The sequence below is a fragment of the Puma concolor genome, chromosome A3, assembly GCF_028749965.1.
Source record: "Puma concolor isolate L17-30 chromosome A3, mPumCon1.1.hap2, whole genome shotgun sequence".
Classification (NCBI taxonomy): domain Eukaryota; kingdom Metazoa; phylum Chordata; class Mammalia; order Carnivora; family Felidae; genus Puma; species Puma concolor.
In genome coordinates this window covers 58,838,708-58,856,073 of record NC_141669.1, presented here as the reverse complement: position 1 = coordinate 58,856,073, position 17,366 = coordinate 58,838,708, and the positions used below count along the sequence as shown (strand labels likewise).

Genomic DNA, 17,366 nt, shown 5'->3' with positions numbered 1-17,366 from the left:
GCTGTATGAACTAATGGGGAAATGTCCACAACATTAAAAAAAAAAAAATTCCCAAACTACATCCAGAGTAAGATGATTCCATCTTTGTAGAACAAATGAAACAAAACTAAATAGATGTCTTGAGATCCCAAGGGTATGACTGAGGAACAGCCAACAGGTGATCTGCTTGGCTAAGGCCAACAACTCTCGCCTTGCTGGGTTGGGTTGAATGTGCACACCCTGAGTACATCTAGCAGTGAAGGTGCTAGAAAACCAAAGCCAGTTCTGCAAGGAGGCTAGGAGGAGGCAGGTTTGGGAGAAGGATGGGCAGGAGAAGAGAGGGTGAGAGCACTCCCGTAGAAGAACTACTTTGCAGATGTCCTGGCTGCTACTCTAAGTCCTGTGGGGTTGTGGTGTGATAGCTACTTTCCAGAGCCAATTGCTCAGATCCCAAAATTTTTTTAAAGCACATTATGGAAGCAACAAAACTCCTTGAGTTTTAGGTTTATAAATCATCAGAAGAACTTTTATTTTTTTAAACCACTGCAGAGGGAAGATAACGGAATTGGTATCTGCTGCCCCAAACACCAGAAATCACACTGTATGTTCTTAAGGAAAAGTCAGAAAGGTGAGAAAGGAAAAACACTCTGAATTTAGTGGAATTTCATGTATATATCACCATGTGACTAATACTAAGGTAATTTGTGACCTATCGTTCCCTATAATTTACTACCTTCCATGACTGTATGAGCCTTTATCACAAGTCTTTCTGTCCATATAGATGTAATAGGTTTGTATTTGACATGCATAAGGCTCTGTAGAAAAACGATTTGACAGCAATGGTGATTTTATCCCTTTATAATCAACAGAAATCTGTAGTTTGATGGATATCCATGCACCAATCCATGCTAATTTGAGACCCTCCTCGTTACCCTAGTAGCCAGCTAACAAAGGCTTTTTGTGTAGTTCATTAGGTCCTTATTTTAGCTTCCTCATCAGCCATGAACAGGGCATTTTCAACACAACATGGAATAAACAAAATATTTTAGATCCAAGTAACTTGCTGCCTAGATCCCATTGAATAAAACTGATTCTCCTAAGGGAAAATATACTTCTGGTTTTTTGTTTGAAATTAAATTTTAATGTCCATTTTAGAGACGGAGCACGAGTAGGGGAGGAGCAGAGGGGGGCGGAGAGAGAATCTGAAGCAGGCTCCAGGCTCCAAGCTGTCAGCACAGAGCCGGACTCGGGGCTGGAACTCAAGGATTGCGAGATCATGACCTGAGCTGAAGTCAGATGCCCAACTGACTGAGTCACCCAGATGTCCCTTGTTTCAAACTTAGTCATGGGTGTTAACTAGACTTATTGTGATCATTCTACAAATATCAAATCATCACACTGTATACCTGAAACTAATATGTGATTGTGTCAATTATACCTCCATTAAAAGGAAATTCTTGGAGAAAATGCTTGGGATTTTGATTAGAATTATGTTGAATCTATAGGTTAAGTTGGAGGAAACTGCCACCTTAATGTCAAGTTTTCTACTGCATGAACATTATATATTTCCATTCACTTAGGTCTTTGTTAAAGTTTGATTCCCAAATATTTTTTGAATGCTATTGTAAGTGGTATTTTAAAGTTCACTTTTTCAATTGTTCATAGCATATACAAAGTTTATTTTTGTATACTAACCTTGTAACATGCAATGTTCTTAAGTTCACTTTTCAGTGTTAGTATTTTTTTTTTTCCATACACTTCGAGTTTTCAGTGTAGGGATGCATGGGTGGCTCGTTTGGTTAAGCACCCGACTTTGGCTCAGGTCATGATCTCACGGTTCGGTTCGTAAGTTCGAGCCCCAGGTGGTCAAGCTCTGTGCCGGTAGCTCTGATTCTGTGTCTCCCTTCTGCCCCTCCCCTGCTTGCACTCTCTCATTCTGTGTCTCTTTCCTCAAAAATAAGTAAACATTAAAAAAAAATTTAAAGTTTTCAGTGTAAACAATCATGTCTGTAGTAAAGGGAGTCTTGAGAAATACCCCACCAGAAAGTGGTTGCCCTACATGCCAAGAGACTTATAATTTGTGTAACTGCAGATCTAGATTCCTGATCTGTGAAGCTGGCAGCAGTGAGCTTCAACATTTTCCCAGGTTGGGTGTTACAAGAGATGGATAATTTGGATTCTGTCAGCAGGAGCTGATCAGTGCTCCAGTATTCAGGATGGGCACGTTTCTGTAGAAGACTTAACATTCTGATGCATTCAAGACCTATGTGCTCATTCAGTAAACGTCTGAGCATCATGTGCATAATACTGATGGAAGGATAAAAGCACCACGGTGAGCTCATAAAAGCTCCCAAGGCTTGGGAAACCAACACCATTTGCTTAGTGTATGTTACTTGTACAGATTCTCTCTTATACCTGAGTACAAACCAAGATTCAACCCTGTTTCATCCCAGTCCAGGAAGTGCTTTGAAAACAAGGAAGGAGAAGGGTCTTGGGACACCTGGAACAGTGATGCATTTGAACCCATGCTCAGGAGTCCCCAGGAGTCCGTCTTAAACTCCATACAGCTGATACAGTGGGAAGAGATCAGTTCTATCTCCTAGTCAGTAGGGATACAACACTCAGTTGTCACCGATGTGGTTATTCCCTAACAGTTGCTGGTACTTTGTCCCAAGCCCTGTGTTCAGTACCTTATAGCACCTTATTTAGACCTCCTATGGGTCCATGAGGCAGAAACAATTTTTATTGAAGCATAAAACATACAGAAAAGTGCACAAAAGATGTAAAATCTTTGCATGTACCCAATACCAGGTTGCAAACTGCCAGGGGACAAGGAGTATCTTGCTCATGTTTATGTCTTCACAGCAGCACCTGGGACAGAGCCTTAACATTGTTACGAGGTTAAATCTAATAGCCAAAAGTAAATGTCCCTTAATTGTTCTCAACTTCAGGTGCATGTCACGGTCACCTGTGGAACTTTCAAAGATATGGTTGCCCATGCCCCAAGACTGGTGATCTTGATGCAGTGAGAAAATATTGATTCCGTAGCTGGATTTGGGGCCGTACAAATATTTTCATTAACCTTTAACCCTATGCTGTTCTCAAAGAAGTCATGAGAACTTTTGCCATGGCTTCACTAAATGATATGGCTAAAAGCTTCATGATGTGTACCTGTCATCTCTTTACTTCTAAGATGATTTTTTTACACAACTCTTCCTTCAAATGCTTAAAGTACTCTAGGGAATATCACTAAAAGGATTCTTTTAACCTACACTTTCAACATTTTTACATCAAAAATGAATAAAAGTAATCATTGGAATAACGATGAAAATGTCTCTGGCAGTGCATTAAAGGGAAATAGTTACTAGGTTAAGAAGGAATCCATTAATATTATGGATATCGGTAGTATCCAAAGAATTTACAGTGGTATTTTATAAAAGCAATACTCTAAAATTTGCTCTATTTTTCTTGTCAGGAGAACCTTGTCAATGTTCTATTATGACAAGAATGTGAATGGTAAACACACACACACACCTAGAAATAACTATGGATGTCCAGAGTTATAAACATACTAAATTTCATACCATCAATTTCATTCGTTCAATTACTCATTCGTCCAACAAATGTTAGATAAACACCATATTAGGCACTAGAGATAGAGGTAAACAGTTTTTTTTTTTTTTCCTTTAGAGTTATGAGTTTAGTGGGGGGAGACAGTTTAGGAAATTGGAAGTTTCAGGGCACCTGGGGGTGGCTCAGTTGGTTAAGTGTCCGACGTTGGCTTGGGTTATGATCTCATGGTTCCTGGTTTCGAGCCCCATATCAGGCTCTGTGCTGACAGCTCAGAGGCTGGAGCCTGCTTTGGATTCTGTGTCTCCCTCTCTCCCTGCCCCTCCCCCACTCATGCTCTGTCTCTCAAAAATAGATGTTCAAAATTTTTTGAAAAGGAATTGGCAGTTACCATGGATGTGATAAGAGCAATACTATAGATACACATGAGGCACTGCAGGGACTTAGCAGAAACAAATTTGAGGGGGCAGGGAGTACAGAGATGTCAGTGAAGCTTTCCAGGAGGAGTAATTCTTATGGTTTGAATTTTATCTTAAGGAACAAATAGAAGCCAAACAGTTTAAGGCGGTATCAGAGTTCTCAGTCACCAGCAACAGAAATTGCTATTGGCTGATAAAGTGAAAATTTATTAAAATGTTACATAGCTCACAGAACTTTCTCTAGGACTCGAGAACCAGGCTTAGAGTCCAGTCAGAAGCATCTCCCAAAATCCTGCCAGAGATCTGGTCCAGTGAGGATGCTGCTGGAACCGGTGTTGTCAGTGCCACTGTCCCTGGACATTAAACAACAACCAGCCCCAACAGAGCTCAGTCTTGCTAGAACTGCTACCATCACCATCAGAAAAATTTCTCTGGTTCTTCTAATTACCTCCTCATTGAAAGTCTGGGGAGGGACCTCTGTTCAGAAAAGCCTGGGTGGCATGTGTGGCACCTAGCAGCAAAGGAAGTGGAGAAAGTCTCCTGTTTTCATTGCCCACTCCAGAAGTTAGTGGCTTAAAACATCAACGGCCGTTATTAGATCTCCAGATTGTGTGGAATGACTGGGATCAGCTGATTAGTTCTTGTGCTCTAAGTGCTACCTGCTGGGTCTAAAAATCATGGGAAGGCTGCTCTGCCTGGAATGTCCAAGATGGGTCACGTCCATGGCTGGCTGTTGGCTGAGCGCGCAGTCAGAGCAGGTCACTCCTACACGTAGGTTGGGCTTCCCTCAGCATGCTTCACTCAGGGAAGTTGTACATTTTACACGGGGTCTCTCTTCCAGGAGGAGCACACCAAGCAGCAAAGTCAGAACCTTCAGATCTCTTAGTGCTCAGCCTGAAAAGTTACACAGCCCCACTTCCACCCATGTTGTTGGTCAAATTAAGCCACAGGCTAGCACACACTGAAGACGAGAGAGAAACTCCATGTCAATACTGCAGCATGGTAAGAATCTGCAGCTGTCTTTAATTCCCTACACTGACCCTCTCAGCCTTTATACTAGGCGGAGGGGTTTGTCTCCCACCGAGACTCACAAGTTGGTGATTTTCCCATGCATAGGAGAGGGGTTCCAATACTGAGCTCTTAAAAAAACAAAACAAAACAAAAAAGCAATTATCTACTGTAAGAAGCAGGGAGAAGGGCATTTCAAGCAGAAGGAAACAGTATTAGAAAGTCACGGAGGGCTTCAGCTACTACTGCCGCTTAAATAGTGCACTACTCTTGATAATATAATTCCCGCTGTTCTCTTGCTAACACTGTATTAGAACTCCTTGCTGAGCAGAGCTGTAATTCTACTGAATTTGTACATATTAGAGGATTTAAACTAATTACAATTGATTTGGAAGTTTCAGTCCTTGGTTTTTTTTTCCTCCTTTCCACATCTTTAAAACCCTTCACAAGATCACTGTTTGTGCGATTTGCTCCAGAATCAGAAATGTGTATTTGACAATGATTGCCTAGGGAATGCAGTACTTCAGGAAAAATAAAAATCCAGACCTCCTCTTTTTGAGAGAGAGAGTGCACACATGCACGCAGGAGGGGCAGAGAGGTAGAATCCCAAGTAGGCTGGGAGCTGTCAGCACAGAGCCTGACGCAGGGCTCAAACTCAGGAACCCGAGAGATTATGACCTGAGCTGAAATTAAGAGTTGGACAGTTAATCGACTGAGCCACCCAGGCGCCCTGCCTCGGGTATTTTTTTAATAGTCTCTTCTTTTGCTTCTCATTATGAAATACTCAATAGCAGATAAAAAAACACACACACACATTCACCACCTAGTTTCAACTTAATGATTTCTAGCATTTTGTCATACTCTATGTGCATGAGTTTTTTTCTGAACCATTTTTTTTTAAAAAAATTACACATTACATTTCGGGCATCCCCAGAAAGTAAGGATGTTCTCCTACATATCGGTAATTCCATCACTATATCTAAAAAAGTTCAAGAACATTTAATGCCAGGACACAGATTTTCTCAAGTATCCCAAAAAGGCTTTTATGAATGGTTTATTCAAATGATTCTATTGAAAACCACAAATTGCATTTGGTTATTTCTCCTATGTCCCTTCTAACCTAGATTATCCCTTTTGAAGAGAAGTTATTTGTAGAATAATCCACATGAGGGATTGGTGCCATTGTTTCTTAGTAGCCCTGTTTAACTCGTTCCTCCAGTATTTCCTGTGAACTGGAAGGTAGTTTTAAAGGTTTAATAAGATTCAGTTTAAATATGTTTGGCAGGAATACTGTGTACTTCCATCTCCATACTTCTGTGATCCGTGAATTTCACACTGCATCACATCAGGGGGCTCACTGTGTCCAATTGCCTTTGTCTTTCGGTTTGGGGAGGGAGAAACAAAGATAATGTACACAGTTTGGGTGAGACAGAATAGTCTAAGGATTAAAAAAGGGCCAAAGGTGTGGAGAGAAGGGATAGCTGGCCCCCTGGGGATGCTGTCTACTTCTTAGCCCTTAGCTTTGGCTGACTCAGTTACCTGAGAAGAGAGAGGCTCATCATGATGGTACTAATGAAGGAAGGCAAACATCCTGCATGGAGTCTGAGAACAAGTCCTCTACCTCACGGAAGAGTAAGGTCCTAGCATAGCCCCTGTTCAAGTCTCTCTCGTCCTGTTCTGGGAGATGTCTGGCCTGATTTCCTCTTCGCAAAAGCACCACAGCAACATTTACTTCATGGGGTCTACAGAGCTGTAAGAATTTAGGGTGCAGGGGCGCCTGGGTGGCTCTGTTGAGTGTCTCTTGATTTAGGCTCAGGCCCCATCAGGCTCTGAGCTGACCGCTGCAAGCCTGTTTGGGATTCTCTTTCCCTCTCCGCCCCTCCCCCATGCATGCACATATGCATGCATGTACGCTCTCTCTCAAAATAAATAAAACTTAAAAGTAGGAAGTTCTCCAGAAAACCAGTGGGGCAGTGTGGCCCCTGGAGTGATTTTAAGTTTGGGGAAACAGTGGCAGACAACTGAGAGACCCTACACGCTCTACAAGGACTGTGTGAGAATCAGATAATATACTTAAAATAAAAATACTTCGGGTGCTCGCTTTGGCAGCACATATACTGAAATAAAAATACTTTGGAAAGTTGTACAAATCTAAAATATTAGCATTAGTGCAATACGTCAGGAACTCTCTAGGATGCTGTTCACAATTCATGGTTTTAAACAACTGATTCTGGAAAAGCTGTTTAACCATGAAAAAATGAATACAAAACATGTCAGAATTATATGACAAATTTCCATGTACCCTCTATTTAGAATTAATGTAAATGGATTGATCAAAACATCTAGCTGTACATCCTAAATATAATTTCTATTTGTCATTTATCTCAAAGCTGGGAAAGAAAAAATGTAAATGGCTTGCCACATTTGCTTCAGATTTTCTTATATATAACACATTGCAATTACAGATAAGTCCACTTTAGTGTTTTCGGACCCATATTAGCCCCTAATAGAATTTTGCATATGTCCTGCCAGTCCATATTTTTATACTTTAGGATATACATTTTTTATAATAAAGTATTGGTTTTAAAAACTCACATTATAAAATTCATATTTTACCCATTCTTAAACTTCATTCACTTGTTTTTATAATCTAACCATATTGATACCTATAGCTCTAATTTAAGTGCTGAAAAGTAATACATATATGAATATATCACTATCCACTAAAAAGTATAACTTAGTCTTAAAGTGTTTAATGGATTATAAAATGAAATCCTAGGAAAATGTGTAGATCAAAAGAACCTTGGAAATCCATCTGGTACAGGGTGTCTTAAGCTGCAATTCATAGACCCTCTTCCATGAAGGAGCTCTAAGAAATTTGGGATGAGCATTTTCTGCAGAAAGCACCAAAGACTTGTCATATCCTCAAAAAGACACACGTGCTACTTAAGAGTTAAGAACCTGTGGTCTAGTTTCACTCTCATTTGACAGATAAGACTGAAGTCCGGAGAGATTAATTTATATAAAATCATAATGATAATAGACCCTGTTCACAGACCCAGATCTATGTTATTACTTTTCCAGAACATCACATTGCTGGGATTTTGTTTATTTCTTACACAATTATCAGTTAAGGTCCTTTCAACCACATTGCTGGGGTTTTGTGTTTGTTGATTTCTTATACAATTATACAGTTAAGGTCCTTTCAACTTTTAGTCCACAAAGTATAATTCAATCTTTTTTCTTTTAATATCTGTTGGTAAGGAGGGTAAAATTGATACATTTCTGTATTAGTGGTGGCATTGTGAATTGGTATAGTCTTTTGGAAAACAATATAAGATGACAAAGTGCCAATAAAATATTGGGCCAAAAGGCTATTAATCATTATTATATTGAGGAAAAAATCCTAAAATTGGACAAAGCCACATGCACACAATGTTCATCAGAGTATTATTTGTAATAGTGGAAAATATCTACTAATAGGATAATGGACAATTCAGTGTGTCCACTCCGTTGAATACTATGTAGGTGATTAAAATTTAGTTTCTATAAAATGTGAAACGATAGAAGAAAATGCTTACAACATGATATTAAGTGGAAATGGGGATACAAAATTGATTTATATTATGATTACAACTTTGTAAAAAAAAAAAAAAGCACAGGAGGAAAAACTAGAAGACACATGGTCACTTGATGCAAAGTCTTAGTTAATGAATTAATGGTCATAGTGTTTTTGTTTACTTTTTAAAAATTATCACTAGATTCAAATGCACTGAATTTTCTTCCAAATGCAATGCATTTTAATAATTGTTTCCTACAGATTCATCAACTTAAAAACATTCAGAATCAGACTGTCCTTTGGTACATTTTCACAGGCTTTGGAATACTGTCTTCAGAATCCTGTGTGAGACTACAAGTTGGTTGATTGCACTCACAAATCAGCTGACCAAGTAGCTACTCAATTTCCATATTCAAAGTTGGATACTGATTTCTAAATTGTACTTAAGTGAACAGAACTGGCTTCTGCGTTTACCTGACAAAAATCATCACTTTGTAATCATATGTTATGTATGGAGCAGGGAGATATTTTTCCGAAGCAGGGTTTTCTTTTTAACGTTTTGATGTTTAAATTGAAATGAATTTAAACATTTTATTGGTGTAGGGTCTGCTTTAGGATTTTGTCATATGCTCTTCTTATTCCAATATTCGTTTAGTAGAGCTATCAAACATCAATTTCCAATCTCTACACACACACACATTTTTCTTTCTTGGTCAATAAACATTTATAGTGACCTATACATACATTTTTTTCAAGCTTGCACGCAAGCTACACCAGCAGGGGGCGAAATACAATAGGAATTTGACAAGCCATATAGATTTTTCTTTAGTGACTGAGCAATAACAAAAAAATCCAGTACCACCACAAAACAATTGGTACTCCAATTTAAAGTGATGCAGTTTCCGTATTTTTTACGGCAATTGAGCTGTAAAAAGACAAATGCGGGTCTATTTTAGCGCTTCAAGTTAATTTGTCTAGAATATTGCAGAGGCGGGATAAACCGTGATGAACTGCTTTTGTCCTTATCTTCCCCCCGATTTGTATAATTTCTCCACTCAAGGGGGTGGACACTTCTCTGTGGCTGAGGGAGTGTTTTCCATCCTGTTTCTTTGCGTAGCTGCTGAGCTTTACTGTTTTTGGACTATTTTAAATTACTCAAATTACCGGTGCAGGTTTGGCAAAAGTGAGTAGAATGGGCACTCAGCAGGGCTCATGATTTGCAGGGTAGCTTCCCCGGGATCATCATCTCGAACGATAACAATAATCCTTGAAGCCACAGTGGTCGGTGTTCTAAGAGAGATTTATGATGAGAGGAAAAGGTTATAAAAATGCAAATAATCAACTGCTCAACACGGATGATAGAAAAAGAATCCATTATGACCCCTGCTAGAGAAATGCATAAATTGATTTTATTTCTTTTGCTTCATTGGATATTCTCCCGCAGCAGGTATGAAAAATTACCACCGTCTCCATTTGTTAGCAAAAATTCCCACTTTTTTTGTTATTGGTCTCAAAGCCGATTTGTCAGTCTTCAGCGGGTGCTTTCCCTCTGTTTCCATCCTGTTAAGGTTGATTTTTATATACAAACTCTTCTTTGTTGTTAACTACCAGCTTCCTCTTGTCAGTTTAAATTAAAAAGAGGAAGGGACTTTGAATGAAAAAGTCGTTTTCCGGGGCGAAAAGGGCAAGCTGATAAGGGCTCTCCGAATAGGCTTTTGGTAGAGAAGATAATGGTTCTGTATTGCAGTTTTATTTAGAGAGCAAGAGACTTAACTCGGTCCTGACTGAACGTTATAGTTAACCGGCTGAGGAGCACCTGTCCCTCGCCGGGAGCGCTGTTTCAGAGGGAGGCGGAACGCAGGAGGACGTCTTTCCCGGCAACAGCTCGATGACTCGCAAGGAAGTAAAGGAAAAGGGCAGCTTGCCCTCACCCAAAATGGCGGCCGGCGCTTACCGTGACCGCGCCTGCGCAGGGGTAAGCGTTCTGTGACACTAATTCCCCTGGAGTGTCCTCCCCCTCCCTTCCCCCTACCTCCCTGCACCCAACAGCGCCCGGCCCCGACCTAGCCACCTGCGCCCGGAAGTGACGTGTCGGCAGCAGCGGTTCCCCGCTGCATGATGGGAGAGTGTGTGGAGTGGGCGGGGGGTCTCGGCGGAGGAGGAGGTGGAGGCGGCGGCGGCGGCGGAAGAGGGCGGAGGGTAATGGGATGGGGGTCCCGCGACAACGCTGAAACTCCGGGTGGGCGTCCATGGCGCTGCTTCGCTGACGGGGCTGTGAGCAGTCTGCCTTCCGCTCTCACCAGCTCCGTGTCGGACTAGCCGGTCCTTCCCCGGGGAGCCAGTTCCTCCCCGGGCCCCTGAGCCATGCCCATCGCGGCCGCCCCGAACGAGCCAGGTAAGCGCCACCGCTTCGCTTCTCCAGCCGTGCAGGGACCTGGCCCAGCCCACCGGCTGGACCCTTGCCCGGGCCCGGAGCACCTGTCTGCCGCGGGGCCGGCAACTGCGGGTACGGGGACGGTGCCGGCTCTGCGGGCCTGCGGGCTCCGGACTTGGGCTTTGCCCTCTTCCGCGGCGGGTGCGGGGACGCCGGCGGCGGCGCCCAAAGCTCAAGGATCCCTCCCCGCCAACCCGGGCACCGGCCGGGGAAGTGTGAGCTGTTCCCACCTCTCCAGCCGCTGCCGGGTCGCTCTGCGCCTCCGCTTCCACCTGCCCACAGCTCCGGCCGGCCGCTCCCTCTCTGGAGCTGTCGAGAAGTTTGGGGCTTTGCTGGGGCTTCCTCTTTTTCCCTCCCCCTTCCTCGTGACAGGTGTAAACACTGCCTGCTTCTCCCAGGCCCGAGGCCGGCTGCGACCGGAGTGTGGCTGCTTCCGAAGGTCTCTGAAGCAAGCGGATTTTGAATCCTCCAACTGGCAGAGGAAAGCCCCAAAGCCCAAGAATCCTTTCCTGAAAGGATCTTCTTTGCTCCTTTCTTGCACTGCTCAAATAATCTGCGTTTCCTCCCCAGATCGCGTTCGCAAAGTTAGACCATTATTCTTTAAACTCCCGATTTGGCAGGTGCAGTGTCTTGCTTGGGCAGAGGACAAGACTATAGGGTGAACGGTAGTAGGGTCTTTTCTCCATTAGGAAGTTACTGAGAATGGCTAGATTTTTCTTACTGGTTAATGCGAGTTATAGCTTTGTTTCTCACTGAAGCTTCTGGGGTTGAGGAAAGGACTCATACTTGTAAATATTTTAGTGGGGGTATGAGAAGGGGGACAAATAAAAGCACTGGTTCCGTTTCAAAGTTCTCACAAGGAGAAAAGTAAAACTTTTGAACTTTAGTCTTTCCTCTTCACTAGCTTCCACGGAGTATTTCTTCCCACTCCAAATTGGGTTTTTGATTTCGGGTTTTTTTTTTCCTTTGGGGATAGGAGGGGGAGACGTTTCATCCTTAATGTTTACATTTAATTGTTACTCTCAGTGAACCTTTTAAACATTGAAATATATGCCAAACTAGGGGAAACAAATATGTCAACACTGTTCCGTTGATATAATTTGCATAGTTTATCTACATTTTATATGCTTTGCCAGCTTAATTGTTGACTTTTGTAGTAGTCATTTTTAACTTCGCAGAAGTATGTGTTTATGCAGAGTATTTGTGGTCTTGTAAATTTTGTGTATGAAGATGTTGCACATGGATTAAAAGATCTTGTATAAAACCTTTAGCCCAGTAAATGATACCTAGTAAATGCTCATTAGATCGAATTCCACTATATACTAATTAGATATATCTACACTTGATCAATTAATATATTTCACAACCTTTAGAAAGCTCTTGTAAGAAATTAACTAGAATTCACATAAGATGTGGGGCATTTGTTTTTCTGTTTTCTGATTTTGACCTAGAGATTATAAAAATAACCCTATATCAAATGTGTCCATAATTGGATACAGTGTCCTTAATTGCATCGATAAATTTTGCAGAATCCAGCTGTCCTTATGAAAATTTTGTCATCTAGATAAATCCTATCATAAAGTATCATTTAAAATTTTAACTTATTTTACTTACAATTAAAAGTTCAGAAAGCAAGTGAAATTTGAGTACCAAATGTGTTATTTTTGTGTGAAATCTAAAGTGCTTCCATTAAGAGTCTAAAGTCTTGGAATAGCATCTCATTGAGGAATTACCCCTTCTCTCCTGACCCTGTCCCCCAAAACTCATAAAAGGAGGCCATTAAGTAGGTATTTTTAAACCGTCATAAATTAAATGTTAATGTTATCTACAATTTGTAAGTTAAAAAATAAGGACTTTTTTTCTTAGTGGTTAGGCTAGTGAACCTTTCCAGCCTGAGCTTCATAAGTATTTATAGTTTTTACACAATTCGTAAAAATATCTGGCATTACATGGGTGATTTTTTATATATATATATATATATATATATATATATATATAATCAATTTGATAGTCTTTTCACAGAGTGTGTCTATAATACAATCAGGTCATTTTGCAACTTTATATAACTGCTAACTCTGATATACACTATTTGCTGTGAGTGAGATACTTGTCTTAGTGATTTATATAGAATATATTAACTCATTTGATCCTCCTAACAACCCTACAAACTCAGGTGGTATTATCTCCATTTTTCAGAGAAGAAACAGGCACAAATGTTAAGCAGCTTACCTAAGGTCAGACAGCTGGTAACAGAGCCAGGATATGATAGTTTTGCTTATCATACTCCTATAGTCTTAATATAGTTTTTAAAATATGTAAAAATATACAACATATTTTTTGGGAATCATGAGATATATAACAAAAGTATAAAAACATTCATCGGAATGATAAATACCAAATGAGAATTAAAGTTACCTCTGAAGAACTGAAGAGGGATAAAGGATCTAGGAAGGGCCTGTGGTTTTTCAACCGTAGCTTTACTGTCTTTAAAATAAATCTGAAGCAGATTTGGTAAAAGATTTAACACAGCTAGGTAATGGGTACTTGATCACTCATATTTTTTTTCTAAACTATGTATGCTTGAAATCATAATAAAAGGTCAGGTTTTTCATTTTAAAAGTATCACTCTTCCAGCATTGTATATTTAAAACGGAAGGTAGGGAATTAGGTTGAATGTTATTTTGTTTTGACTTCCTTTTAAAATATAAGGAAGTTCTAACTTGAAAATATTTAAGTCAAGAAATTGTTCCCCTCCCGAGTTTCTTCTGCAGTAACCTCCCTTGCCTGGGCTCTCCTCTTTTTGCTGCCAACCAGCTGCACAGCCCTGTATCACACTCCTAGTTTTATTGCTGACCTTACCCTGGGGTGGGGGCTCTCATAGGTCTGGATTAGACCCCTTCCCTAGGAACAGGAAAAAGTCAAACTATACACTGGGGAGGAAGCAGAGGTGGGGAGCCATTGCTCATTAGTTCGGGAGAAATGAAAAAAGGAACATAGGTTTATACTCTTCTTCAACCACCACCATCCTTATTTCAAATAATACTTCAATAAACCTTGCAGAGATAAATTGCTAATAAATTAAAGCTCAGCTGTATGCTCAAAACTTATAAGCACTGTTTTGGTGAATAGTTCCCAGGGGAAAATAAACTGGTAAACTAGAATACAGTGTAGGTTCCATTTATGTAAATACTTAAAATATGCCATAAACCATTTCAACTAAATACCTAACACCATGGTATTCTCTTCATTTCATTCTTATGGCAACATGTGAAGCCCTGTTCTAGGTGCTAAGGATACTAAAATCAACTAAGAAAAACAACCCTCATTGAACTTCATTTGTGTGTGTGTGTACACACGTTTGTGTAGATGTAGGGGGATAAAAAAAAAAAATGGCAGATAAGTATCCTAGAGAAAAACGTCCATTTGGAGGGATACGGGAGTTCAGACTTTTTGACTTAGAGCTAGGAGGGAGAGGTTGTTGGAGCTTGCTGTTTTATATAGGATAGGGTCAGAGAAAGCTTAAGACCTGAAGGAGGTGAGGAGAATAAGGGGAAGAGTGGTAGAAGCAGAAGTATGCCTGGAATATTCAAAGAATTGCAAGGGGAATAGTAGTATATGTGATCAGAGAGTTAGAGGGTGAGAGAGCAGTGTTGCAGGGCTTTGTAGAAATTCTAATGACTTTGGCTTTTTACTGTGTGAGATGGGAAGCCACTGCAGGGCTTATGAGTAGAGATGTGACATAATCTATGTTTTAAAAGGATCTGGCTGGGGTTGGGGGGGGAGGATCTGGCTGGCTGCTGTACAGAAAATAGACTATAGGAGTTCAGGAGTGGAAGCAGGAAGATTCCATTAGGAGGTGGTTACAGTGATACAGTCAGTCTCTGGAATTGGAACCTATAGTAATTTCACCATTGCTAAATTCAAAAATACTTCTAGAGATACTCCCTTCTGAAAATTCAAGGCCCTCCACAGCCTACTTTTCCAGCATACTGCCTACTTCCTTCATATATCCTACATTCTAACCAAACTCTATTATGTGACTTCCTGTTCTTTGATACTTGCCCCATACTTTATTTTTAGTGCCCACTGTTACTTGGATCGGATCAGTTAAAACCCTTTCATTTCTTTTTTTTTTTTTTTTTTTAAAGATTTCTGACTTTTTTTTTTTTTTCAACGTTTATTTTTTATTTTGGGGACAGAGAGAGACAGAGCATGAACGGGGGAGGGGCAGAGAGAGAGGGAGACACAGAATCGGAAACAGGCTCCAGGCTCTGAGCCATCAGCCCAGAGCCCGACGCGGGGCTCGAACTCACGGACCGCGAGATCGTGACCTGGCTGAAGTCGGACGCTTAACCGACTGCGCCACCCAGGCGCCCCAAAACCCTTTCATTTCAAATCCTGTCTCCATGAAGCTTTTTCTTGTTTTCACCATTCTTTCTTCCTCTTCCCAAGCAGGTAAGATCTTTTCTTAGATTCCTCATAACTACATTTTACTTTGCTGTTTATATTCTGGCTTGCATTTTGTTTCTTATGTTCCCCCTAATTAACTGTAATTTTCTTTACGATTGCGATTCCTTTTACTCACTTCTACCCCTTATAGAATCTAGCACAGTTTTGTATGTTGTAAATGCTCAGTAAGTAGTGGGTATGTATCTATTTAATTTTTTAAAGTAGTCGTTTGTTACAGGGGCATTGTAGAAAATTGGCAAGCAAAAAAAAAAAAACCACTCCTACTACTCAGAAATCCCCACTGTTAACAATTTAATGCATATCTTTCCACCTATTTTTTACATATATAAACATGCACTTTATACCAAAACAGTCTTATTGCACAGACTACTTTGTAGGTTGTTTTGCATTAATTAAACTTCCCTTACCATTTCAGAAAATTTTCATCTAAGCTACTATATGAGGCTATATTCAAATTCTTCTCCAGGTGGCTCAATGTCCCTTTACAGCTGATTTGCCCAAATCAGCATCCACTCCATATTCTATTTTTCTGGTTATTAAAGTTATGAAAGGAAAATGTTTATTATAGAATATTGTAGAATATTTGGAAACTGTAGAAAAGTGTAAAGAAAACTGGTATGCCCCTCGATGGCAGGGACCCATCTGTTATTAATGCCTGGCACAGAGCAGCACTCAGTAAACATGTTAAAAGGAATAATATGTATTAAAATATTAGTCATCACACGACAAAGAGATAACATTTTGGATTACATTCATTTTTTTCCCCCCTGTGAGTTCGAGTGTCCTACACACATGTATGTATGAATCCTGTTGTATCTTGGTGAACAGGTTTGTAATCTTGGACTTTGTTTTGGGTTATTTCCATAGGATTGAGTCCTAGAAGTGTAGTTACTAAATCAAAGGGAAACCAATTGCTTTTCAAGAGGTTGTAATAAAATCAGTCCTTCAAGCAGTGGCTGAGAGTACCTGTCTTCCTTTAATCTCCTCAAATGATCAGTAAATATGCAGTTTTTAAAGTGTGTACCTAGATTTTTATTTTGGATTTAGGCTTTTCAGCAGTATGGAATATTTGCATAATTTAAACATTTTTTGAAGGGTTTAAATGGGAGATGTGTCCTTGTTTGATATGAGATTAAAATTGCTTAATGTGCTCTTCTTAAAATAACTGATTCCGTTAGCTATTTAAGTGAAAGAAATACAATATTCTGGAACTATGTTCAGTATAGTAACCACTGGCCACATGTGGCACTTTTAATAAAACTAGTCCAAAGTAGATATACTCTAAGTGTAAAAAAAAAAAAAAAAAACAAAAACCAGATCTCAAAACTAATGTTAAGATACATAGTTTAGACTGATTACATGTTAAAATAATATTTTGGGTGCTTTGGGTTAAGCAAAGTATATTATAATTAATTTCATATGCTTTTTTTAATAGGCTACTGGAAAAATATGTGGCTCATACTATATTTTAGTTGGACAGTGCTGCTCAGGAGCATGACACTGACTCATTTTTATCTATGGAAAAGAACTATAAGATTAACTTCACTATTCTGGAAAGCAGCAAATGGGTTTTTAAAAATCATACATTTCAGGTTGTCCGTGTGTTTTTCATGGGGTACAGTTTGCACAGTCATCTCTAAAATTGTGTTTTATTACTATACTGCAGTTCTTATGCTCTGAAAGAAATACATGTAGGAGGACTTGGGGAAAGGTGTTAGATGAGGGATCAATGCCTCAGGTAAATTTTCTAAGAATTGAAGGATGTGTGGGCATGTTTTAGGCGATGGTACCACAGGTGCAAAGGCCCTGTGGCATAAAAGAATGTTATCTGCCTTTCGAAAACTGAAAGAAGGCCTGGTGTGGAGCATTAGAAACTATAGGGGAAGGGAGGAGAAGTTGGTGACTGGAAAGATGGGAATGGCTTATA

At 40.1% G+C, this 17,366-nt stretch overlaps 1 protein-coding gene across 4 annotated transcripts in view; it reads left to right on the top strand.

Annotated features, from left to right (window-relative positions):
- Positions 1 to 10,793: 10,793 nt before the first annotated feature.
- Positions 10,794 to 17,366, top strand: part of AFTPH (aftiphilin) — a 67,594-nt gene continuing 61,021 nt past the window's right edge. For 3 of the 4 annotated variants that reach the window (XR_015249173.1, XM_025931774.2, XM_025931773.2), the window contains exon 1: positions 10,794 to 10,930. The gene's annotated coding sequence lies outside the window, so the exon portion shown is untranslated. The remainder of the gene's footprint in view (positions 10,931 to 17,366) is intronic. The other variant, XM_086700998.1, reaches the window with a different exon arrangement.